Raw genomic sequence first — 26,892 nt, forward strand, 5'->3', positions numbered from 1 at the left:
GCAGCTATGGGAGGCCCGTAATCTGCCAGCACCCTATGACAAAAAATGGAACCCACCAGCAGTGTGAGGAGACCTGAAAGTGGCACATGGCAGAGTGTGGCGATGGAGACAGCAGCAATGGGAGGCCGTACAGGGACCCATGAGAGACTCTGGACCTGGCAGCAGCATGAGGAGGCGGTATAGGGGCCCATGGCAGATTAGGGGCCTGGCAGCAGCTATGGGAGGCCCGTAATCTGCCAGCACCCTATGACAAAAAATGGAATACACCAGCAGTGTGAGGAGACCTGAAAGTGGCACATGGCAGAGTGTGGCGATGGAGACAGCAGCAATGGGAGGCCGTACAGGGACCCATGAGAGACTCTGGACTTGGCAGCAGCATGAGGAGGCGGTATAGGGGCCCATGGCAGATTAGGGGCCTGGCAGCAGCTATGGGAGGCCCATAATCTGCCAGCACCCTATGACAAAAAATGTAACACACCAGCAGTGTGAGGAGACCTGAAAGTGGCACATGTTTGGGGCATGATTCATGGCGGATTTAGTCAGTTGTGTCAGGAACTGGTGGTTTGAAATCCAGACTAATCCACGCCTGATTCATTTTCACAAACGTCAGTCTCTCCACACTTTGGGTGGACAGTCGTGTCCTCCGCGGAGTTACAATACCTCCTGCCGCACTAAACACGCGCTCCGATGCCACGCTACTGGCCGGGCATGACAGCCTTTCAAGGGCAAATTCAGCTAGTTGGGGCCAAAGGTCAAGTTTCGTTGCCCAGTAGTCAAGGGGATTGTCTACCTCGGTTGGCAGGGTGCTGTCCAAGTAGGCCTAAGCCTGTTGTTTGAGGTCCTGCTCCAGGTCCACCTGATGCTGCTGCTGCTGCTGCTGCTGCTGCTGCGGCTGGTTAGTAGTTTCCTCACTGCGCTGGTGAAGAAAGCTACTCATCATCGACTGCAGACTGAGGCAGCCGCTGCTGGTGGAGCTGCCACTGCTCCTACCACCCCACCCCTCCCCTGCTGCCATGGCAGCGGAACGCGAGCGCACAGGGCCCACAGTGTCTGAGGATGGACGTTGGCGCAGACAGGCAGAGACCAGCTGACTACATAGGTGGTTTTTATAGTACGTTATTTTGGCCTCCCTCTCAGCAGGTGTGAAAAAGGCCACCATTTTTGAACGGTAGCGAGGGTCCAACAAGGTGGACAGCCAAAAGTCATCCCTCTGTCTGATGGTTATTATTCGGCTGTCGCTACGCAAGCAACCGAGCATGCTATGGGCCATTTGTGCCAAGGAATGCGAGGGACTCCCTGCCTCCATCTCCACAGCATACTGCCACGGTGCGTCTGGGTCCTCTGTCTCCTCCTCCTCCTCCTCTACCAGATGCTCCTGCTCCTCCACTCCTGTCCGCTGAGTGGAAAAACCACCCATTTCACTCAATAATTCCTGAGCACCAATGTCCTCCTCTACCTCCTCCTCTTCTTCCTGTCCTGCCCCCACAGGGGTCATGTGGCGTTGAGATCTGTGCGCCACGTCTACCGCACCCTGACCAGCCATTGTTAACAGCATTTGTTCCAGGACGTGCAACAGAGGAATGACGTCGTTCATCCCATAGTCCTGCCGACTCACGAATAGCGTGGCCTCCTCAAAGGGCCTGAGCAAGCGCAGGTGTCACGCATGAGCTGCCAATGGCTGACATCTAAGTTACACAGGGAGTACCTTTATCCGCTTTTAACATCAGGAAATCTGTGATGGCCTTTCGCTGTTCGTAAAGGCGGTCTAACATATGTAGGGTTGAATTCCACCTTGTTGCAACGTCACAGCATGAGGAGTCGGCACGGGGGCCCATGGCAGATTACGTGCCTGGCAGCAGCTATAGGAGGCCCGTAATCTGCCAGCACCCTATGTCAAAAAATTCAACACACCAGCAGTGTGAGGAGACCTGAAAGTGGCACATGGCAGAGTGTGGCTATGGAGACAGCAGCAATGGGAGGCCGTACAGGGACCCATGACACACTCTGGACTTGGCAGCAGCATGAGGAGGCGGTATAGGGGCCCATGGCAGATTAGGGGCCTGGCAGCAGCTATGGGAGGCCCGTAATCTGCCAGCACCCTATGTCAAAAAAATCAACACACCAGCAGTGTGAGGAGACCTGAAAGTGGCACATGGCATGAGAGACTGTGGACCTGGCAGCAGCATGAGGAGGCGGTATAGGGGCCCATGGCAGATTAGGGGCCTGGCAGCAGCTATGGGAGGCCCGTAATCTGCCAGCACCCTATGTCAAAAAATTGAACACACCAGCAGTGTGAGGAGACCTGAAAGTGGCACATGGCAGAGTGTGGCGATGGAGACAGCAGCAATGGGAGGCCGTACAGGGACCCATGAGAGACTCTGGACCTGGCAGCAGCATGAGGAGGCGGTATATAGGGGCCCATGGCAGATTAGGGGCCTGGCAGCAGCTATGGGAGGCCCGTAATCTGCCAGCACCCTATGTCAAAAAATTCTACACACCAGCAGTGTGTGAGGAGACCTGAAAGTGGCACATGGCAGAGTGTGGCGATGGAGACAGCAGCAATGGGAGGCCGTATAGGGACCCATGAGAGACTCTGGACCTGGCAGCAGCATGAGGAGGCGGTATATAGGGGCCTATGGCAGATTAGGGGCCTGGCAGCAGCTATAGGAGGCCCATAATCTGCCAGCACCCTATGTCAAAAAATTCAACACACCAGCAGTGTGAGGAGACCTGAAAGTGGCACATGGCATGAGACACTGTGGACCTGGCAGCAGCATGAGGAGGCGGTATATAGGGGCCCATGGCAGATTAGGGGCCTGGCAGCAGCTATGGGAGGCCCGTAATCTGCCAGCACCCTAAGTCAAAAAATTCTACACACCAGCAGTGTGTGAGGAGACCTGAAAGTGGCACATGGCAGAGTGTGGCGATGGAGACAGCAGCAATGGGAGGCCGTACAGGGACCCATGAGAGACTCTGGACCTGGCAGCAGCATGAGGAGGCGGTATATAGGGGCCTATGGCAGATTAGGGGCCTGGCAGCAGCTATAGGAGGCCCGTAATCTGCCAGCACCCTATGTCAAAAAATTCTACACACCAGCAGTGTGTGAGGAGACCTGAAAGTGGCACATGGCAGAGTGTGGCGATGGAGACAGCAGCAATGGGAGGCCGTACAGGGACCCATGAGAGACTCTGGACTTGGCAGCAGCATGAGGAGGCGGTATATAGGGGCCCATGGCAGATTAGGGGCCTGGCAGCAGCTATAGGAGGCCCATAATCTGCCAGCACCCTATGTCAAAAAATTCAACACACCAGCAGTGTGAGGAGACCTGAAAGTGGCACATGGCATGAGACACTGTGGACCTGGCAGCAGCATGAGGAGGCGGTATATAGGGGCCCATGGCAGATTAGGGGCCTGGCAGCAGCTATGGGAGGCCCGTAATCTGCCAGCACCCTATGTCAAAAAATTCTACACACCAGCAGTGTGTGAGGAGACCTGAAAGTGGCACATGGCAGAGTGTGGCGATGGAGACAGCAGCAATGGGAGGCCGTACAGGGACCCATGAGAGACTCTGGACTTGGCAGCAGCATGAGGAGGCGGTATAGGGGCCCATGGCAGATTAGGGGCCTGGCAGCAGCAATGGGAGGCCCGTAATCTGCCAGCACCCTATGTCAAAAAATTCTACACACCAGCAGTGTGTGAGGAGACCTGAAAGTGGCACATGACAGAGTGTGGCGATGGAGACAGCAGCAATGGGAGGCCGTACAGGGACCAATGAGAGACTCTGGACCTGGCAGCAGCATAAGGAGGCGGTATATAGGGGCCTATGGCAGATTAGGGGCCTGGCAGCAGCTATAGGAGGCCCGTAATCTGCCAGCACCCTATGTCAAAAAATTCTACACACCAGCAGTGTGTGAGGAGACCTGAAAGTGGCACATGGCAGAGTGTGGCGATGGAGACAGCAGCAATGGGAGGCCGTACAGGGACCCATGAGAGACTCTGGACTTGGCAGCAGCATGAGGAGGCGGTATATAGGGGCCCATGGCAGATTAGGGGCCTGGCAGCAGCTATGGGAGGCCCGTAATCTGCCAGCACCCTATGTCAAAAAATTCTACACACCAGCAGTGTGTGAGGAGACCTGAAAGTGGCACATGGCAGAGTGTGGCGATGGAGACAGCAGCAATGGGAGGCCGTACAGGGACCCATGAGAGACTCTGGACTTGGCAGCAGCATGAGGAGGCGGTATATAGGGGCCCATGGCAGATTAGGGGCCTGGCAGCAGCTATGGGAGGCCCGTAATCTGCCAGCACCCTATGTCAAAAAATTCAACACACCAGCAGTGTGAGGAGACCTGAAAGTGGCACATGGCATGAGACACTGTGGACCTGGCAGCAGCATGAGGAGGCGGTATATAGTGGCCCATGGCAGATTAGGGGCCTGGCAGCAGCTATGGGAGGCCCGTAATCTGCCAGCACCCTATGTCAAAAAATTCTACACACCAGCAGTGTGTGAGGAGACCTGAAAGTGGCACATGGCAGAGTGTGGCGATGGAGACAGCAGCAATGGGAGGCCGTACAGGGACCCATGAGAGACTCTGGACCTGGCAGCAGCATGAGGAGGCGGTATATAGGGGCCTATGGCAGATTAGGGGCCTGGCAGCAGCTATAGGAGGCCCGTAATCTGCCAGCACCCTATGTCAAAAAATTCTACACACCAGCAGTGTGTGAGGAGACCTGAAAGTGGCACATGGCAGAGTGTGGCGATGGAGACAGCAGCAATGGGAGGCCGTACAGGGACCCATGAGAGACTCTGGACTTGGCAGCAGCATGAGGAGGCGGTATAGGGGCCCATGGCAGATTAGGGGCCTGGCAGCAGCAATGGGAGGCCCGTAATCTGCCAGCACCCTATGTCAAAAAATTCTACACACCAGCAGTGTGTGAGGAGACCTGAAAGTGGCACATGGCAGAGTGTGGCGATGGAGACAGCAGCAATGGGAGGCCGTACAGGGACCCATGAGAGACTCTGGACCTGGCAGCAGCATGAGGAGGCGGTATATAGGGGCCTATGGCAGATTAGGGGCCTGGCAGCAGCTATGGGAGGCCCGTAATCTGCCAGCACCCTATGTCAAAAAATTCTACACACCAGCAGTGTGTGAGGAGACCTGAAAGTGGCACATGGCAGAGTGTGGCGATGGAGACAGCAGCAATGGGAGGCCGTACAGGGACCCATGAGAGACTCTGGACCTGGCAGCAGCATGAGGAGGCGGTATATAGGGGCCTATGGCAGATTAGGGGCCTGGCAGCAGCTATAGGAGGCCCATAATCTGCCAGCACCCTATGTCAAAAAATTCAACACACCAGCAGTGTGAGGAGACCTGAAAGTGGCACATGGCATGAATACGCTGTAGTCCCAACATGGGCCCCCTGGCCACGCTTGACTTTCTGGCCACATAGTCGACATACGGCTACGTTTACTTCCTCGGGCGGCTTGACGAAAAATTGCCACACCGCCGAGTAGGAAACTTTGCCCCCGATACTCCTCACTGGCTGACTGCTGCTTCCTCCGTGCACACCGGCACCACTACTGGCCGTGGTGGTAGGCTGCAGTGGAGCTGGTGCTCTACTCCGTGGCCGTTTGGCTCCACTGACACTGCTTCCACTGACACTGCTGCGACCCTGCTGCTGTCTCCTGGGCAACCCACCGACTGTTTCGCTCACTGCCAAGCTGCCACCCTCTTCTCCTGATGATGCGGAAGAAATTGCCTGATGACGACGAGGCTGCCAAGTGCGATCAACCTCCTCATCATCAAGTAGGGTCTCCGCCTCACTACTAGCCCCCTCGGCTGCGTCTGGGTCAGGAGACAGACCTGTCTCTAGACCGGCTACCGGGCCACTCTCCTCGCCACTACTTCTTCGCCTGGCTGCTGAAAAGGCGGATGTCTCCCCCCGTTCCTGACCGCCCTCTGTTAGCTCTTCCTCACTGTACAGTGGGGCTGAGCCCACAGCATGCGATACTTCGCTTGGTGAGGGAACACCAAAGGACAGGGGCAGGTAGAGGACACGTGATTTCAGTGGGCTTGGTCCCGGGCCATGCCAACTAACGGTTGTGTCTGACGTACCCACCGACCGTTGGCTGTAGGTGTCAGAGGTGACCTGGGAAGAGGAAGACGACCGAGCCAACCAATCGATGACGGCAGGGTTGTCGGTGGAGACACAACTGCTGGATGACACCGGGAGCACTGGCCTCTGGCTGCGAATAGTGCTGCCTCGACCCCTTCCTCTGCTGCCACGTCTGCTCGCTCCTAAAACATTGCCTCCTCTGCCACTCCTCTGCATGTTGTCTGACATACACTTTAATTAAACGATTCTGTGTCCCTGAGTAACAATTCTGTGTCCCTGAGTAACAATTCTGTGTCTGTGCGAGTAACAATTCTGTGGCCCTAAGTAACAGTTCTGTGGCCCTCAGTAACAATTCTGTGTCCCTGATTAACGTTTCTGTGGCCCCAAGTAACAGTTCTGTGGCCCTCAGTAACAATTCTGTGTCTGTGCGAGTAACAATTCTGTGTCTGTGCGAGTAACAATTCTGTGGCCCTAAGTAACAGTTCTGTGGCCCTCAGTAACAATTCTGTGTCCCTGATTAACGTTTCTGTGGCCCCAAGTAACAGTTCTGTGGCCCTCAGTAACAATTCTGTGTCTGTGCGAGTAACAATTCTGTGTCTGTGCGAGTAACAATTCTGTGGCCCTAAGTAACAGTTCTGTGGCCCTCAGTAACAGTTCTGTGTCCCTGATTAACGTTTCTGTGGCCCCAAGTAACAGTTCTGTGGCCCTCAGTAACAATTCTGTGTCTGTGCGAGTAACAATTCTGTGTCTGTGCGAGTAACAATTCTGTGGCCCTAAGTAACAGTTCTGTGGCCCTCAGTAACAATTCTGTGTCCCTGATTAACGTTTCTGTGGCCCCAAGTAACAGTTCTGTGGCCCTCAGTAACAATTCTGTGTCTGTGCGAGTAACAATTCTGTGTCTGTGCGAGTAACAATTCTGTGGCCCTAAGTAACAGTTCTGTGGCCCTCAGTAACAATTCTGTGTCCCTGATTAACGTTTCTGTGGCCCCAAGTAACAGTTCTGTGGCCCTCAGTAACAATTCTGTGTCTGTGCGAGTAACAATTCTGTGTCTGTGTGAGTAACAATTCTGTGGCCCTAAGTAACAGTTCTGTGGCCCTCAGTAACAATTCTGTGTCCCTGATTAACGTTTCTGTGGCCCCAAGTAACAGTTCTGTGGCCCTCAGTAACAATTCTGTGTCTGTGCGAGTAACAATTCTGTGTCTGTGCGAGTAACAATTCTGTGGCCCTAAGTAACAGTTCTGTGGCCCTCAGTAACAATTCTGTGTCCCTGATTAACGTTTCTGTGGCCCCAAGTAACAGTTCTGTGGCCCTCAGTAACAATTCTGTGTCTGTGCGAGTAACAATTCTGTGTCTGTGCGAGTAACAATTCTGTGGCCCTAAGTAACAGTTCTGTGGCCCTCAGTAACAATTCTGTGTCCCTGATTAACGTTTCTGTGGCCCCAAGTAACAGTTCTGTGGCCCTCAGTAACAATTCTGTGTCTGTGCGAGTAACAATTCTGTGTCTGTGCGAGTAACAATTCTGTGGCCCTAAATAACAGTTCTGTGGCCCTCAGTAACAGTTCTGTGTCCCTGAGTAACAATTCTGTGTCTGTGCGAGTAAGAATTCTGTGTCTGTGCGAGTAACAATTCTGTGGCCCTAAGTAACAGTTCTGTGGCCCTCAGTAACAGTTCTGTGTCCCTGAGTAACAATTCTGTGTCTGTGCGAGTAACAATTCTGTGTCTGTGCGAGTAACAATTCTGTGGCCCTAAGTAACAGTTCTGTGGCCCTCAGTAACAATTCTGTGTCCCTGATTAAGGTTTCTGTGGCCCCAAGTAACAGTTCTGTGGCCCTCAGTAACAATTCTGTGTCTGTGCGAGTAACAATTCTGTGTCTGTGCGAGTAACAATTCTGTGGCCCTAAGTAACAGTTCTGTGGCCCTCAGTAACAGTTCTGTGTCCCTGAGTAAGAATTCTGTGTCTGTGCGAGTAACAATTCTGTGGCCCTAAGTAACAGTTCTGTGGCCCTCAGTAACAGTTCTGTGTCCCTGAGTAACAATTCTGTGTCTGTGCGAGTAACAATTCTGTGTCTGTGCGAGTAACAATTCTGTGTCTGTGCGAGTAACAATTCTGTGGCCCTAAGTAACGGTTCTGTGGCCCTCAGTAACAGTTCTGTGTCCCTGTGTAACAATTCTGTGTCTGTGCGAGTAACAATTCTTTGGCCCTAAGTAACAGTTCTGTGGCCCTCAGTAACAATTCTGTGTCCCTGATTAACGTTTCTGTGGCCCCAAGTAACAGTTCTGTGGCCCTCAGTAACAATTCTGTGTCTGTGCGAGTAACAATTCTGTGTCTGTGCGAGTAACAATTCTGTGGCCCTAAGTAACAGTTCTGTGGCCCTCAGTAACAGTTCTGTGTCCCTGAGTAACAATTCTGTGTCTGTGCGAGTAACAATTCTGTGGCCCTAAGTAACAGTTCTGTGGCCCTCAGTAACAATTCTGTGTCCCTGATTAACGTTTCTGTGGCCCCAAGTAACAGTTCTGTGGCCCTCAGTAACAATTCTGTGTCTGTGCGAGTAACAATTCTGTGGCCCTAAGTAACAGTTCTGTGGCCCTCAGTAACAATTCTGTGTCCCTGATTAACGTTTCTGTGGCCCCAAGTAACAGTTCTGTGGCCCTCAGTAACAATTCTGTGTCTGTGCGAGTAACAATTCTGTGGCCCTAAGTAACAGTTCTGTGGCCCTCAGTAACAATTCTGTGTCCCTGATTAACGTTTCTGTGGCCCCAAGTAACAGTTCTGTGGCCCTCAGTAACAATTCTGTGTCTGTGCGAGTAACAATTCTGTGTCTGTGCGAGTAACAATTCTGTGGCCCTAAGTAACAGTTCTGTGGCCCTCAGTAACAGTTCTGTGTCCCTGAGTAACAATTCTGTGTCTGTGCGAATAAGAATTCTGTGTCTGTGCGAGTAACAATTCTGTGGCCCTAAGTAACAGTTCTGTGGCCCTCAGTAACAGTTCTGTGTCCCTGAGTAACAATTCTGTGTCTGTGCGAGTAACAATTCTGTGTCTGTGCGAGTAACAATTCTGTGTCTGTGCGAGTAACAATTCTGTGGCCCTAAGTAACGGTTCTGTGGCCCTCAGTAACAGTTCTGTGTCCCTGTGTAACAATTCTGTGTCTGTGCGAGTAACAATTCTGTGGCCCTAAGTAACAGTTCTGTGGCCCTCAGTAACAATTCTGTGTCCCTGATTAACGTTTCTGTGGCCCCAAGTGACAGTTCTGTGGCCCTCAGTAACAATTCTGTGTCTGTGCGAGTAACAATTCTGTGTCTGTGCGAGTAAGAATTCTGTGTCTGTGAGAGTAACAATTCTGTGGCCCTAAGTAACGGTTCTGTGGCCCTCAGTAACAGTTCTGTGTCCCTGTGTAACAATTCTGTGTCTGTGCGAGTAACAATTCTGTTGCCCTAAGTAACAGTTCTGTGGCCCTCAGTAACAATTCTGTGTCTGTGCGAGTAACAATTCTGTGTCTGTGCGAGTAACAATTCTGTGGCCCTAAGTAACAGTTCTGTGGCCCTCAGTAACAATTCTGTGTCTGTCCCTGAGTAACAATTCTGTGGCCCTAACTAAAGTTTCTGTGGCCCTAAGTAACAATTCTCTGGCACTCAGTAACAATTCTGTCTGTCCCTGAGTAACAATTCTGTGGCCCTAATAACGTTTCTGTGGCCCTAAGTAACAATTCTCTGGCACTCAGTAACAATTCTGTCTGTCCCTGAGTAACAATTCTGTGGCCCTAATAACGTTTCTGTGGCCCTAAGTAACAATTCTCTGGCACTCAGTAACAATTCTGTCTGACCCTGAGTAACAATTCTGTGGCCCTAATAACGTTTCTGTGGCCCTAAGTAACAATTCTCTGGCACTCAGTAACAATTCTGTCTGTCCCTGAGTATGAATTCTGTGGCCCTAACTAGCGTTTCTTTGTCCCTAAGTAACGATTCTGTGGCCCTAATTAACAATTCTGTGTCCCTGAGTAATAGTTCTCTGTCCCTAAGTATCGTTTCTCTGTCCCCAAGTATCGTTTCTGTGGCCCTAACTCTGTCCCTGTCCCTAATACAGAGCGGTCTGCCTCTGTTCAATGACTGCAGGCAAATGAAGAATTCCAAAATGGCCGCTATTTATAGCTCGACCATTACACAGTGCTAGCTGGCTGGCTGCTGATTGGCTGATGCGATCACATGTCGTTGAGGAATGCATTATGGGTCAGCGCGCCTTGTCTGCGCGCCTTCCCAGACATCCCCGCTCCGTCGCCGCACATGTCAGCCGCCATTTTCGGAAAAATTTCGATTCGCGCGTCCGAATTAGGCTATTTTTCGGATTCGGCGCGAATCGAAATTTTTCCGATATTCGACTCGAATTCCACTTCGGCTACTTCGATTCGCTCATCTCTAGAAGTGATGTTTAATTTTACCATAAAAGTAGTTTTGAATTCAAATCGAGATCGTTTTGCATCCCCAATGGAGTTCATCTGCTGGAGTGAAGTGAAATACCCTGTAATCCTGGATATGGGGCACTGACTACTTCCCCCTATGAAGATGTGTGAGCACTGTCATGTAGGGGCAAAGGGATCATCCTTAGCCTTGTGTATCAGACCAATTTAGAGCTTACACGTGGCTTTTGCGAGAGCTCCAATGCCAAGTGGGCCAACAGAGGAAGAACAATAGCTGAAGATCGGCAGTGGGAGAGGGGAGAAGGCAGCTAAGTGAACCAGTTACTTTGCTTTGCATGGACAAAGCACAAGTTCAATTTATTAGCATTGCAAACAGCAAGAAACAGCAGTAAACAACAGTAATCAAATGCGGCTGCTGCAGATAAATGCATATCTTTCTCACCATGATAGTTATCGAAGACGAATTCTGAAGAGACACAAACCGCTGATAACTTGAACTTCTTATTTCCTTTACAAAGCTGCTCCTTTAGCTAACTTTTGAATTTCCATTTAAAATGTCAGATTGGCTTGGTTTTGACTGTAACTAATAGGGAACTATCTACAACATGACAATGATTTATGCTTCTTAGTGCCAAGCTGCTGGAGGACTGCATTGAAAAGAGTGATGTCTGTAATTAACGTGTGCTTTTAGTGTTGGAAGAATAGGTTCACCTAACAATCCAGACTATCTGACTTTTTTTCAAACTGCCATGTCTTATTTTGCTTCCTGTCTGTAGCTGTGCCCCATTAATATAGTTTAAAATGTTGTTGTTTTTTTTAAAGACGACTGTCCCAAAAGGTTTTGATTTTTAACACGTATGTGTTTAAAACATATACGTGTAGCAGTTTAAATATACAGTTTTTTATGTACCTTCACTTGTTGATTTTATAGTTGTTCAGGCTGGATTGTTATCCAAGAAAAGATCATAAAACTTTATTACATACCTCCCACCTTAGGACCTGATAATGAGGGACACTTAAGATCGGTCATAACCTGCAGCAAAAAGTGAGTGTGGCCAAACAACAGCAGAAGGGGATTAAACAAATTTGGTGCTTCCTTGTACCTATATAATATGCTTTGATTGCTGTGCCACAATCAAGAGTCTTACTAACACATGTAAACCTCATCACAATCATTAAAAAAAACTCTTCCACTACATAATATTATACAGGATGTGTAGGTAGGTTGCCTACAGTAGTTAGTGTAGTGTGGCTGACCTAGGTTAGGGGAAGAGGTTAAACCTTTTGGCCTTTTGGACCCAACCCACCCACCCTGTGCTTCTAATGTAAGGGAAGAATGCCGAGTGCCAAGGGGCAATTGGGAGTCCTTCCTTGAAGAATTTGTCTGTGTTCTTGCTGCTTGCTGAAGTCATGCCTGGTTTTGGACTGTGGTGCAGTCCCGGCATGGGAATGCCATAACGCCATTCTCCATAGAGGACTGCTGGGCCCTGAAGTCTGCCCGAAGATGCTGTCCAAACAGAGAACTGTCAAGTATGGACTATCACTTCTAAAGGTATGTCTGAGCAGCCACTATACAGATAGTTAGGGTTAGGTCGTGTTGCAACTGGTATGCACTGTACTGTGTTTCACCTTCAGTAAATTTGTTACATTTTTCTCTTAGAAGAACTCCAGGATAGTAAAAAAAAATAACCTATTAGTATACCCCTTACACAAAACACTAAACAGGTAATAGAAATTTTGAAAATCTTTACCATTTAGGAGAAAAGCCTAATTGAATTTTCATGACCTCATCTCTGTAATTCAAAAGATAACAGCATCTGCTCTGTCAAGGAGGAGGTGTAACAGCAGAGATTATAACATATCCTCTGCTCTCTCTCTGCAGTAAAAGGAAACTACAGTTCCCATCAACCACAGGGAATTGTAGTGAGTGTTGGAGGGTACACTAGACCTGTACATGTTGAATGTGTCTAAGACTCCCAGTCCACTCACCACTGCAAGTGGGGCTGAATTACATCACTGCTTCCTGGAGAAAGAACTACAGAAGGGATATGCCAAGACCAGTGACTGGGGGAATAGCAGGCAAAGCAGCCACCGGTCTTACAAACAGGAAACCAAAGAGAATTAACGGTTTGATTTGAAAATGAAGAGACTATTTCAGAGCAACTACTGAGTGAAGCAGAAGATAGATAACATATTCAGTGAAGGTAGGAAATCAGCAACAAGGACATGTAAAGAAGTTTCTGCATCAAACCAATCCCCAGGAGAACTTATCTAAGCTTATCATAAAGAAGAACAGCATTAAAATATACAAATACAAGAAATTAGTGCCGTGCTCCACTGATATCCAATATACGTGTAAATATTTCCTATAAGTCTCTTCTAAAATGTATATATCTCTTCCAAAGTTAAACATAATGGCTCTTTAACATGAGTGGCTGGGAAAAAACAGGCAGCTGAGTTATGGTTTTGGAAGCCCACAACTGCCTACCGGAATTCTAACTTTACAGCCTGACAGGGCTGTACACATGCTGTAGCCATGATGCTGTGTGTCCTAGCTGCAGCATTTTTTAACTGGGGCTGCAGAGTTTGTCATGTGGCACCGCTTGCCAAACTTGCTCACTGAGATCATTGAGGCTGGAATGCGAGTTAAACGCTAAACATTGTTGTTCAGCAATTAAGAAAAAAAAAGTAAAAAAAAACCAGACATCCGGAGGCAGTATCACCTCTTGAACACCTGCTAGCCACTGCTTTACCTCCATCTGACAAGCAATCCACCACAAATGGTAAGCACTGCCAGCTGTCTGAAAGAGCCTATACTGACGTATCTGCAAAGCATGGTCCCTGCCTCTAAAGCTGGCCATAGATATTGCAACTGTCCAGTCATTTCAACCACTTTAGATTGAGTTTAAATCAAAATGTATGACTTTTATCAACTGCAAGGGGATGGGATCCAAATTGCCTCAATCAAACTATTTATTCTGCTTCAATTGATTTTTCAATAACCTGTACTGAAGTTGTCAATTTATAGCCCAGTTCAAACAACTGAATTCAGGTGATTGATTAAACTTGTGGGTGGTAGATTGATTATTTTCAGGCAAACACTTTCAATAGTATGTTTGATTCCCTGATGATTGAAAGTGCCCAAGACGTGGTGTGTGTATGGCCAGCTAAAAAAACCTTCTGAGGGTGTATACAGTGATGAAAAAAGAGCAGGTATACCTTGGAGGTAGCCACTTTCTCCTTAAATACAGCTACACAGTGGCAGCTGAAGAACTCCAGTGTGCATTTGTGCCTATAAAACAAATATGACAACCACACAGATCAATTTTTACTAGCAAAAGAGCGGGGCATTCCACAGAACCCATAGAACTATACACAAATTACTCAGCACACTCTCCACCTAGTCAGCACAAAAAGCCTACTTAATATGTGTCAGTTTTTTTGGTTAAAAACAGAGGTTATTGTTGCATACATCTGCAAATACATGGAAAACCTCATTGCCACTTCAAGGGCCCTCTGCAAAGATCATGTAACCAGAATCATTGTTACAGGATTATACAGTTCCCTTTTTTGTCACAAGATGGAGCTAGTAGATACCTTGAGTTCCTGAGTCTAAAATGTAGAACACTGAATGCTGGGAAATATAGTTTGGGATGGAAGCAGAGCCATTACAGCTGCTGGAAAAGAAATTACTAGCCCCAATATGCCTGGGGAGTCCAAAGGAGTGGTATAAATAGAAAAGCCCGGGAAAGAGCAGGGGTTGTTGGGAGCTCTCCGCCAGCCAGTGCAGAGAGTGAGGAGCTGCCACTGGGAAAGAGAGAGAAGGGAAACCGAGGAGACCACTTTGTTACTGTACAGCTGAGCTTTCAGTGGCTCTGCACTATTCAGAGAGCCACTCACTGGCTCCAGATTGCTGGCCTGAGACATGTAGAGCGCCAGCATTTTTCTGCCATCACTAGATACAGCCCTGCATAGTGATCTGATCTTTCTGCTGCTCAGGTCTGCTTCATGGACACTGACAGACTGCTGCTGCATCAGTGGGATCACCATTCACCAGACCACAAGAGAAACCTGCCTGGAATCATCATCTTGTCAATGGTAAAACCTGCTGCAACAGATCTGAGGGAGCTGATGAGCTGGTCATTGACCCATTAATGTCCTATTTGCTGACATTGTACAGATTCTTTGTGAAGCTTGATTTTTTTTGCCTTTCCCATCTTTTGCATTTGCCCACTAGCAAGCCTTCTTGTGCTATTTGGCCAGAGCCTATATCAAAAAACTTTGATTCATTACATGGCCCCTTCCAGCCCCTTCCACTCCAGTGTCCTAAGGAACCTGTTGTTTTCTTAATACTATCTCACTGGACTGCAGGACTATCCAATGTCAATAAGCGCACCAATGTCTTCAAATACCCTAACGTACCCGGCAGAAGACTAACTTTGAGGACTGTACATTGTTCACTTGCTGCTGAGGGCAGTTACCATTGCAATCCTCTTTTGTGAAATGCCTAAGCTTAGCTCCCTCATCACAAGAGCCCATGGGCAACTTAACCTTTAACTGTGTTGGTACCTAGCTTGGTTCCCTATTGCTGCTCATTTAGTGAGGAGAGCTACAGTTTATGCTGATCAGATCTGAGTTTACCGTAGTACTTTAAATATCTCAGGAAACCTTCATTACATTGTGTATGCTGTCAAAATTTTCTCTGCTATGCCCTGTCTTATCTGATAATTACTTGACAATATACTCTGTTATATGCTACAAATTCTCAAGCCTGATGTCAGGGTGACCCTAAGATATTGAAAAAATCACTAGCCTGACCCTGTTAAAGTGGGTAAACTTGGGTGTCATTGGTGCTGAGGCATTTATTGGAGTCACTTTAGAACAGGGAACCCAACATAACCAGCAGCTCCTTTGGGGGTAGCAATACGCTCACTAGCTGTGCTCCTCCTTTCCATTCACTGGTGGAGATGAGCTCAGGCTGAGTTCGAACTTGGGTTCTGACCAAACCTGGAAGGAAGTTGTAACTCCTGCTGCCACTCCCCCTCCCCCCTTGATGGTCAATCAAATGCAGCAAGGGTGGGGATGCTGGTGACATCATTGACCTAATTGGCCACATGGGAGCAGGGGTCGGGGTTGAGCCACACTCTGTGTGTCAATAGACACATGAAGCCAGCTCGGGAGCAAGCACACATGAGTACCCCCATAGCAAAGGGCTTGCTATGGGGGCACTCAGAAGGGGGTGGAGTGGACAATGCCGGCAGGGGACCTGAGAAGAAAAGGATTGGGGCAGAGAGCAGGTAAGTATAACATGTTTCTTATTTCAAAATAATAAAATGCAAAGCTTTACAATCACTTTAGGGCAACACGGCCTGCTAAAGTGAAAATTAGACCTGTAGGTGCCTGCTGTATTTTGTTAGTAGCAGTTTGGGTAAGTATATGGCAGTCCTGATTTCCTTTAAAGTGAATCTTTAACCAGGAAAAGAAAATGCTTACCTTGTGTTGCAGATTGCATGTGGCTGCATGCCAGGTTTGTTTCTCTATCCAGCACCCTTAAAAAGTTTCTTCTTTGCTTGCAAGGACACAGTGCAACAGGGAAATTGAGTGCCCAGCTACTTTTAAGGATTCATTTGTGGAGAGTTGGAGACTTCCATGTCAAACCTGGAATACCACATTTAAAGTGAATGGGGTAATAAATTACACATTCATTTACATACAGTTACATTTTCCAAAGGCACCACTGGAGGTATACAAGCTGCACAATTAACCAGTGCCCCAGGCTACACCCTGCATTACTCCAAGACTCAACCCTATGCTCTGCAAATTTCACCCATTGGTCTCACTGTTCATCATCAGTGGACTCATATCTTCTCCTCCAGGAGTCTTTTCTGAATCCTTACACAGGTGTACTGACCTCTCCCACTGGATCTACTTTTGGCAGTTGCACCCATTGCTTTTGGACCAGCTTCCATCTCCCAAACAGCACTAAGCTTCCCACAGCAAATATTTCTCCTGGGGATAAGGGACACACAAACTTCACTTCACACCAAGGAACTTCTTAACCCCAGAACTTGATATCATCTTGATCAGCAGATCAGGAACTCATTTTAACAAGAGCGGCAAGGTACCATGTGATATGTAGTTCTTATAAATTGAAAGTAAACAGCACGGGAGAAGCCAGGGCTGCTGTTAGAAACCACAGGGCCCCATACAGCCAACCTGACAGGGCCCCCTCAAATAAACACTATTCTTTAGTTATGAATGAACACAGCGAGTGATCGGTACTGATCACTAATTGTATTCATTGAAGAAAGGAAGGGGCTGGTAAATGTGACATATTTAGGGAGGGGAGGGGCAATTACTGGAACCAATCCCCTGTATGGCTCTCTGCAGCAGCTAAAAGCAGAGCGGGAGCTGCTGCAGAGAGAGCCATACAGGGAATTGGTTCCAGTAATTGCCCCTCCCCCCTCTGTGCCAATCACCCTGTTTGCACCTAAGCTAGTGTCGTCTAGTTCTTGCGTGCAATTCCCAGCTATAATCCCTTGTTTCTGTGTTCCAGCGATGAGGAAGCAAGTCTCTGGTGGAGATACCCAATGCGGGGTCAGGCGGTCCATCACAGAGCCATTGCTAATTTCCTTCTCAGAATACTAGCTGTCTGGCTCTTTTGGGGTTCAATAGTTTAAGTTATTTACCTGGGATAAGCCTGAAGATGAGAAAAACTGAGGACACCATATCTGCATACTTGTTCCAGATCCAGGCCCTATTAAGTAGGCCTACATCACATTTCTTTAAAAAAAAAATACACACATATTTATATCTAAAGCAAACATGTGCATTAAAAAATGCCTGTGTCTGATCCCTGAATTGTTCTATAAATGTACATTTTCCAACCTAGTTATGTAAATTTCCTCAGGGAGTGTGCACAGCGCTTGATGCATCCATTCTCTGAATCTCTCTGTATTATAAGGATTACTGTACCCTTGCTATGACCATTAGTGTAACATTTGTCATTTGTGAAACAGATGGCTGAGATATGTAGATCTGTTGACATTTCAAGAGGCACTAAACTGGTGCTATGGCTCACAGAGGAGACAATGTCAGAGACTTCTGCTTCCATTCTGAATGCAGCTGTATTTGTCAGCACAGCTTAATTTCCTTTTCTGTAACATAGTGCTTTGCAGTAGATTATTCAGTTGTTGTTAGTGAGAGTCAGCAGCCCAGATAATTGTGCGACTAAATACATGTAAATTACTAAACAATTTCCACTAGTTTTCTACTAGCATAATCAAGATAAGTTACATTGCATCTGTCGTAGACCTGATGTCTATTTTTTTATTCGTTTAAAAAAAGTAGCATGGAGGAAATACAAAATAAAATTAATGAAAATAGCTTGTACCGGAAAGTAAAAAGTACATTTTGTCTCTATGAGGCCTGTCCCTACATGGCACTTATTATACTTTATGTGCCAATTGGCCGCTTGTTTGTGCCACTATTCTTGCATCATGTATGGTCATATTGTTTGTGAAGCACCCTCTAGTGCAGTGTTTCTCAACCTTTTTTCAGTCAAGGTACCCTTTAAAATTATGGACAGTCCCGAGGCACCCTTTAAAATTATGGACAGTCTTGAGGCACCCCATTCTAAAATAGGGTGCCTCAAGACTGTCTATAATTTTAAAAGGGCACCCCATTCTAGAATGTGAAAAACTATTCTAATAGTGTTATATAATAGCAACATCTACACATGTAGGACACCCGACATTAGACGTGATTTATTCTTCCAAAACAAATACACTTTTGCACACTGGTACTGACTAGTATCCCAGTGTTTTTCTTCTCCTTCAGTTTTTCTCCATCACTGAGCTAATGTGACCCCAGCACTGATGAAGAGGGGCAGGGTAAGGTCAAACTAGAATGCTGTGCAGGCAGCTGACATCCTCCTTATCAACAGATGATGTCATTGGTTGTCAGGACGCCGGAAGCTAGAAGGTCGTAATGGAGCACAATGAAAACCTGTGCCTTTGTGTAAATAAAGGGCAGGCTTGTCCACCTGCTGGCTCTTAAACATGTTTTGGGCAATTTTCAGAGATTTTGCCAAGGCACCCCTGAAGAAACCTCAAGGCACCCCAGGGTGCCTGGGCACCCTTGTTGAGAAAGGCTGCTCTAGTGTGCTACTAGAATAATGTAGGCAAATCTATTGTGTATGACTTATGGTAACTGTGTGAGTCTGTGATTAAGGATGGGTTACTGCAGGTCAAGTTGGATCTCTTAACAGGTTGTAGAGGCCTCCACCTGGTTCTAGAGGACCATTGGAACCTTCCAGAAGCAAGTGGGTGGAAGGGGTGTTGACATAATCTGCATGTTTATGGGAGTCTAACCAATCCCAGGTTTGGAGGCCCTGGTAGAGTGGTGGATCAGCCCATAAATATAGAAGAGTCAGGCTGGCAGGGGAGTCGGGTGGTAGATGGAGTGCTGAGGAGACTGTCGGTGGCCTAGGAGGGGTCCCCTAGGTCTAGGGGGGCCGGCCTCCAGGCTGGGCACGAGCTGGCTCAGGAGGGTCCATGCAGCAGTACAGCATGAACGTGATCAAGACCTGAGAGCAGTGGGAGCAAGCAGGACAGGGTGAGTACATCAGCATGCCCAGGGTGTGGCAAGCTTTCAAAGGACAATCCTATGCTTAATCCTTTATCCTTGTTCTGGGAGATCTTCAGATCAGCCAGGAGAGCTGGTATGCCTGCAGACTGTGGAGCTGGGAGGGGAGAGGAGACATCTATGCATGCAGTTTACAAGTTAAGCTGATTTTCAAAGGGGGGCTGCGTGCCCCTCACCTGTAAGGGGCTGTTGCTACTGATCCACAAAGACTGATGGCTTTCAAAGAAAAGAACAGTCCAGGATCTGTTTCTGTAAATAGTTAGGCATCCCATAATCCCTATTACCCTATCCAAGTTATTTTCCCCTAATAAAGTAACAAAAAACAAACTCATGGATTGTTCACTTATTATCTCACGTCTGGACTACTGCAACTCCCTTCTCACCGGCCTACCTCATCGTAGACTATCCCCTCTTCAGTCTATGCTGAACTGAGCGGCCAGACACATCCACCTTACCAACCGCTCCTCTTCTGCCACCCCCCTCTGTCATTCCCTCCACTGGCTTCCGATTGCCCAACGCATTAAATTCAAACTACTAACACAGACATACAAAGCCATTCATAACACTGCCCCAAACTACCTCACCAACCTGATACCCAAATACCACCCAACCCGTAATCTTCGCTTCTTACAAGAACTACTTTCTAGCTCCCTGGTCTCCTCCTCCCGCGCCAAACTGCAGGACTTCTCCAGGACTTCCCCCATCCTCTGGAACTCTCTACCCCAATCCATTAGACTGTCACCTACCCTCCTCACCTTCAGGCGCACCCTGAAAACCCATCTCTTCAGGGAAGCCTACCCCACCCTCACCTAACAGCCGATCTCCTCCACTCCTCCTACCACTCCATCCCCCACAGTCACTTCCTCCTGTACCACTATCCCCTCCCTCCTAGATTGTAAGCTCGAAAGAGCAGGGCCCTCGAACCCCTCATGTATTGTTTTGTTACTGTATTGTCTCATGTACTGTCCCCCACTATAATGTACAGCACTGAGCAAACCTTTTGGCGCTATATAAATACTGTATAATAATAATAATTCACTGACTGTGGATGAAAGTGTGGAAATGCCTGGCTGTGCAGAACTTAGGGATACCTAGAAACACAGCTGCCCTGTTCAGGTGAGGACAGAGTTGGATCCCTGGACAGGTGAGTGAATGATTATAAAAAGTCAGCAGCTCCAATTTTTGTAGCTGCTGACTTTTATTGTTTAAATAAATAACTGAAGCTCCTCTTGAAAATGCTTTTGTCATGGGAAGGGGGGGGGGGTTGTATTGGGAGGAAGGAGGATATTTTTTCTGAGAGGTACTCTTGGTTTACTTACTTTTGGTGTCTACATTCATACACTTGTGCCCATTGTGCACGCTTGACCTAGAGCAAAGTGAGCTTAGGCGTTATTAAACCATACCCCCTATCAGCCACTTGCACTGTTAGTATAATTTGGCCGCACCAAACATTTGGTGTAGCCTGATTCACGCGCAGCTATTATCCCCACTCTTGCTCCATCCCACCCCACTTTCAATAAAAGAAGGCATGGTCAGTAGGGTGTCCCCGGATTTAAGTTTGAAAATCTGGTTACTTTACTTTATCAGGAAAGATGCTGCTACATGTGTGTCTGTTATTGCCCTTTCTAAATACCAAAGAAAAGCAAATACCTTTAAATCATCTAATATCTATGCTAACAGAAGGACACCATTGTTTGTAATTCTGCTTCCCATCAATCTGTAGAAGCAGAACTCTAATGAATGTAAATGAAACATTTTGTATTCATGATTCTACAACTCATATGTTGTAACAGCTTACTGTCTATGCCCAAGCAAAAATTCTAGTGCAAGTGCACCACATACAGTATAAATTACACTCACTGAAGCAATATTCATACTGTGATTTATTATCTACTTCCCATACTGACTGTACCTGACTTTCACACCGACTATACCTAACTTTAATGTGGAGATTGCAGTTAAAGGTAATCAATTATTTAGATGCAGCAAATGTAAAATAAGGAAAAATCAAGCATTTTCTGTGTTCCACTGCCAAAAAAGGGATAAAACAGGATTTAACTGAAATTGCAATCAAATTCGATATTAATCACAGCGGTGAATTCACTGAATATTTTTTTTTTGCCTCTGTATTCATCCAATCCCTCCTTCGAATCTCCTGATAGTTAAAGCTAATTTGTAAATAGTGAAGCAAAGTTATGATAAAGACAAGGCTGTATTTTATATTATACATGGAATCATCCACTTCTGGTAATCCTAGGGTGTTCCTCCCCTTCATGAGCTCTCCACAAAACAATCCCACAAATGTAGCATTACAGGTTACTAACAAACTCTCCAATTTGACTGGATACTGAATGTGGAATTCTCCTTTCCTTGTGAGGAATAGTGCCAGGCCGCTCAAATAAACCAAAAGATTTTGAAAGCATTCTAAGTGTAGCATTTATTAATGTGGCAATAAAACAGCAACAAACAGATACGCACTCACATGTGGCGGTGCCTAGTATACTGGCACCAGTATGTACAGCTTGTGAATACCGTAAATGGCTGACCTGCGCTCCAAGCCTTGCTCTCGCTAGGGCCAAACGTCACATCCACGGCACAAGAAATGACGTAATCACGCTTCAACGTACGTTTCGCCCAGCGGCGTATTCACAAGCTGTACATACTGGTGCCGGTATACTAGGCACCGCCATATATGAGTGCATATCTGTTTGTTGCTGTTTTATTGCCACATTAATATATGCTACACTTTGAACGCTTTGAAAATCTTTTGGTTTATTTGAGCGGCTTGGTACTATTCCCCACAAAGAAAGGAGAATTCCTCATTGAGTATCCAGTCAAATTGGAGAGTTTGTTGGTAACCTGTAATGCTTCATCCCTGGGCTTGTTCTGTGGAGAGCTCATGAAGGGGAGGAACACCCTAGGATTACCAGAAGTGGATGGTTCCATGTATTATCTAAATATGCGCATTTGATCGCATTAACCAGGGTCAAAAAGGTCTGGTGATTGAGCAATTCACTTATATCTTGTAGGCACATGGTGAAGACACACCTTTATGGGCCATAGCACTGTGGTTTAAAAGGACTGTCACATTCTAATATCAATATGGTTACATATGGACTTTCAATGGTTAATACATAATAGGATGCTCCTAGCACATAAATAGGTGCAATTTACAACAGATGTTTTGAATTTGGGGCATTGTGTGTTTTCGGTTTTCATATATATATATATATATATATATATATATATATATATATATATATGTTTATTGTGTTTACATAGCGCCTGTCTATTTAAAAATTACTGTTTTGCACAAGTGGGTATCCATTTTTTAGAGGCAGGTGCAAGTTTTTATATCTTTAATACTAGATAGATTTACTAGGCACCATAATAATTGTTTTAATTGTACCACATGGAGTTTATATTAGGCTTATATAGGAATTGTACTTAGAACCCACAGACGGTTTTGTGGTCTCCAAAATTAGGGAAAAATATGTGACCGGGTAGAGGGATTATTAAGCTTCTTTATCAGGTAACTACAGATTTCTGTACTGGGAAATTATCTGTGAAAGGCTACATGGAACAGCTCTAGGCAGATGTAGCTCCCAAGGTTACTCCTTAACAGCACAGCGCCAACCTATGAAAAACAGCATTTTCCAAACAATGTGTACAACGTCCCAAAAAAGGAGAGCAGAGAGCCCACTGGTGGCCCATTAGCAGTAACCAAAATTGGTATTGTAGGAAGCTGAAAGGGCAGCCTTTGGAGTTTAGAGATCTACAATGGTGGTAAACCAGACCTACACTAAAAAAAATAATAGAGGTTGTCTTTACTTTTTTAATTCATGCTGGTGCCACAATATAAAAAATCAACAAGGACAACTGCAGCTAAAGTGAACCACTGAGGCTACATTGACACAGCCACTTGGGTGCGAATAGTTTGCTGTTCTGAGAGGTAACTACATGCTGCCTCTGAGCACAGCAACACTGTGCATAATGGCCACGTACAAACTGGCCGATCAGCTGTGGAACTCCACAGAAACACAGACCCTGGATGCACGCTGGCCAGGGTTGGTTGAAGAATCTATTCACGTTATACACTAATAACAAAAAATGTCATACTAATGAATAAACATATTTCTAAAATGTGCAATGACAGATTTTACCACCATTCTTTTAGACAGCAGGTTCAGAACCTCCCTGGTATAGCACAATGCCAACAGAAATATAAACATGCGAGCAATCTCTGTCAGGCTCCATGCACACTAGCATTTTTTAAGCTCCTAGAAGCTATCAGCATTTTTTTCTGTTCCCAGATGCTAAATAGTGTTATCCTATGTGTTCATGCATACTATTTTAGGCTAGCACTGTTTTTACAGCTTCAGGGTTTTTGGGAGCGTTTTTCTGGCAGAAAAATATGCTAACATTTCTAAATGCTTCTAAATGCTACTATAATGCTACTACAAGCTGGCACAAAAATGCTATTATCAAAATTTTTCATCCAGCTTTTTTTCTCGAGCTTATAAAAAATGCTAGTGTGCGTGGAGCCTTAGTGTTTTGTCACATGTAAGCAGTCTCTGCCAGTCTTTTGTAAAATGGTAAAAGTTCCTTTCAGTCTGAAACATGTTAGCAGTAATAGCTGGTTGCAGGTGGGGCTGACTATCCTCCTAATAAGACACTGAATAAAAATGAGAAGGCTGAAGTACATGTTTTTTTCATCAAAGTGGTGCTATGTTCCTATTGCAGGGCCAATATAAGGTAACCAAAAATGACTCTGTAAACTTCTGCGCTGCTAACTTCTATGTCATTTTTAAGTAGCTTGCTCACACTATTATGTGCTTCACACAATTAAACAAAGCATATATAAATATATGCATGCAGTGCTACCCCAAAAAATTGACTTTACAAAGCACGCATTAAAAAGAACAAAATAATGAAACAGTCCATCCATCATGTGCTGTTCTATACACGATGAACAAACCCACAACCCATAATGTATTCACAAAAATTCTTGTGCATGAATAAATACAAAATATTTTCAGTCCCAGGTGCTGGAAAATATATGTGTAAATATTCTTCTGTGCTCCTCTATATATATATTCTGTGCTTGTTTATGTCACTCCACCACAAAATGACTCCTTCACTCCTTCCCCTATCAGGGGCACCTGATGAAGTCATGTGACGTGACGCAACGTGTCAGGTGGAGTTGGGTGATGTCATAGTGTATGGACCTGGAAGTAAGGGGATTTTAAAGGGAAAACAGCGGTATATAACATTATATGTACTGCTTTAATTGAAGCAGTTTACATGGGTGCACTAAGGACTGGTGCACAAGAATGTGTGAGTGCAATTCTATAAATGTTTAATATAAGATGTCAGTGAGTAACTAAAATATCATAATTCAGATTACAAACTGAAAGAAAAACTTTAAAATATTTTCAGGCTTTATATGCTCCTGAACATTTACATATTTATCTACAAATTATTATAATAAACTGATAGGTGAGCCAACGTTCAAGTTATTTTGGTGGCTATTTTGCATGTTATTTTGGTCATCATTTAATTCGACCCTGTCTCATTAAAAGAATCCCAAACAAGCTGACCTGCATGATAAGAGAATGACTATTTACTTGTTTCACTGTCTGCACAACCAGAATTCTGTACCATTCAAAAGATATATTCCGTTGAAGTCTTCTAGGGAAGCAACACACCAGGTATATCAATCTCCTTAGTCCACAGTCTCCTGCAGCACCCAGTGGTTCCTCCCATCAACTTTCACATCACTTCTATGTACTGTAGTGATGTGGAGGTCGGTGGACGGAACCACTGAGCACAGTGGGGGACTTAGGTAATAAACACTCCCATAGGTGTCAATTCCCCGGGAGATTTCAGCAAAGGATTTCTTATATGGTGCAGCATTCTGGTAGCATCGACGGCAGAGAATGTAAGTTTTCACTTGATCTGCAGACCTGTTTGGGATTATTTGTTTTTAATGACAGGGTAACTTTAAGTTTGAAAATGTCTGTAAGATTGTTTTTTTGAATGGAGCCAAGGCATTTATAGCTGTTAGATCTAAAATGGCCTATTCAGCTGTCATAACTATCTGGAAGATTGGCAGCTCTAAAATGAAAACTGAAGCAGTTTCAATGTGATTTGCAAAGTTCATTGTGTATAATTTACAAGTAAGAACGCTGGTATCTCTTTATAGGAGAGGGTAGAGAACAGAATACAAAGAAAAAAGAACAAAAACGTATATAGACTTTTTACAGCAGATACAATATCTTCATTCATTGATTGGAACAACCCTCCCCAAGGCGCCAATTATTTCTTTGACAATAATGAAGACAGAAAGCACAATTGGTATTTTATCGGAAATGTGTTATGTCACCACCAATATAAATATCCTCTGTTCTCTCTGCTTTATCAGATTAGTGTAGTTCTTCACCCACCTTGCTCTAACTGCAATAATGTGCAATCACTGATACTTTCTTCAGGTTATTGTAAGTGAAAAGCTGCTCCCTTACTATAATGAATAGCAGTGCCAGTCCTTAAGGAACAGTTATTTTCACAGTTCAGTAACTGACTGTGACAGGAGAGAAAACAACAAACAGTAATAAACTTCATGTGTCAGGGCAGTATAGTTAAGGTATCCTAACCACTAATACCCTATATAATGACATAATGTAATGTAATTTCAAAAGTCATTTTTAATATTTTCTTATTTACTATTTTCATTAAAATAGTACCTGGCTGTAGGTAGGTGCAGTCTATTCTTCCCACTGCGGGTGGCATTCAACCTGAGTGGTACCACAGCCTGAAGAGAAAGTCAAGGGGAAACATAGTTTCTTTATGGTTTCCTGGGTCAATGGAGCAGAGTTCCGGTTGGCTATGCTGCAGCCATGTGACCCTTGGTGGCTATCCTGGGTCAGCAGGTCAGCCACTACCCAAACCTTACAGTAAAGCCAAACTTTTAATGATTTGGCATATGGAAAAATTAGAACCTCTGTCGATATTTTATTGCTGTCTTTGTCCCCATTTGGGTGTTTTCTCATTCCTTATTGTCTATTTTATAGGTGTCAGAACAGGAAGTGAGGGACCATTTCCCCAGTTTGTGTCTATTTGATGGTTTTACATGGAACAGGAAGACAAATTCCCTCAAGAGGAGCAAAGGCAGTTATAAAAACACATTTGCCACTACAGTGAGATAGAACTTTGTTCAGCATTTCATTGCTAAGAGATGGAGTGTCACACACCTGGTGGAGATCGAGCTGGAGAGGTAGTGATGACAGGAGGTATAAGGACACAGAGTGGCAAAAGGGCCAGTGTAGCAGGCAGTACCAACTGGTGTTTGCAGGAAGCTGATGACCGAAGATCATCAGGCAGGAACCCAGAACTGGAAAATGATCACACTTGATCTACAGACAAGAGCATATCCAGGACACAACTCAAAATGTCATCAACAGCCAGGCAGTAAGGTACAGGATCATCAGAAATAAGCAGAGTCATGGTACAAGCCAGGATCAGTACACAGTCGGGCACTGAGGTACAGGAGTGCAAGACAGGAGCAGAGTCAGAATACAAGCCGAGGGCACAACAGGCAGGCAGAAATCCAAAGACAGGTCAGGAACAAGCCAAGTCATACATTGGTAGGCAGGAAAGATAGGTCAAGGCTCAGGTAAAGCAGGAACTAGCTGAAAACCACTCAGCAATCCATTCATGTC

Source organism: Staurois parvus, unplaced genomic scaffold, assembly GCF_062004578.1.
Source record: "Staurois parvus isolate SC_StPar_1 unplaced genomic scaffold, SC_StPar_1.0 ptg000136l, whole genome shotgun sequence".
NCBI classification, from domain to species: Eukaryota; Metazoa; Chordata; class Amphibia; order Anura; family Ranidae; genus Staurois; species Staurois parvus.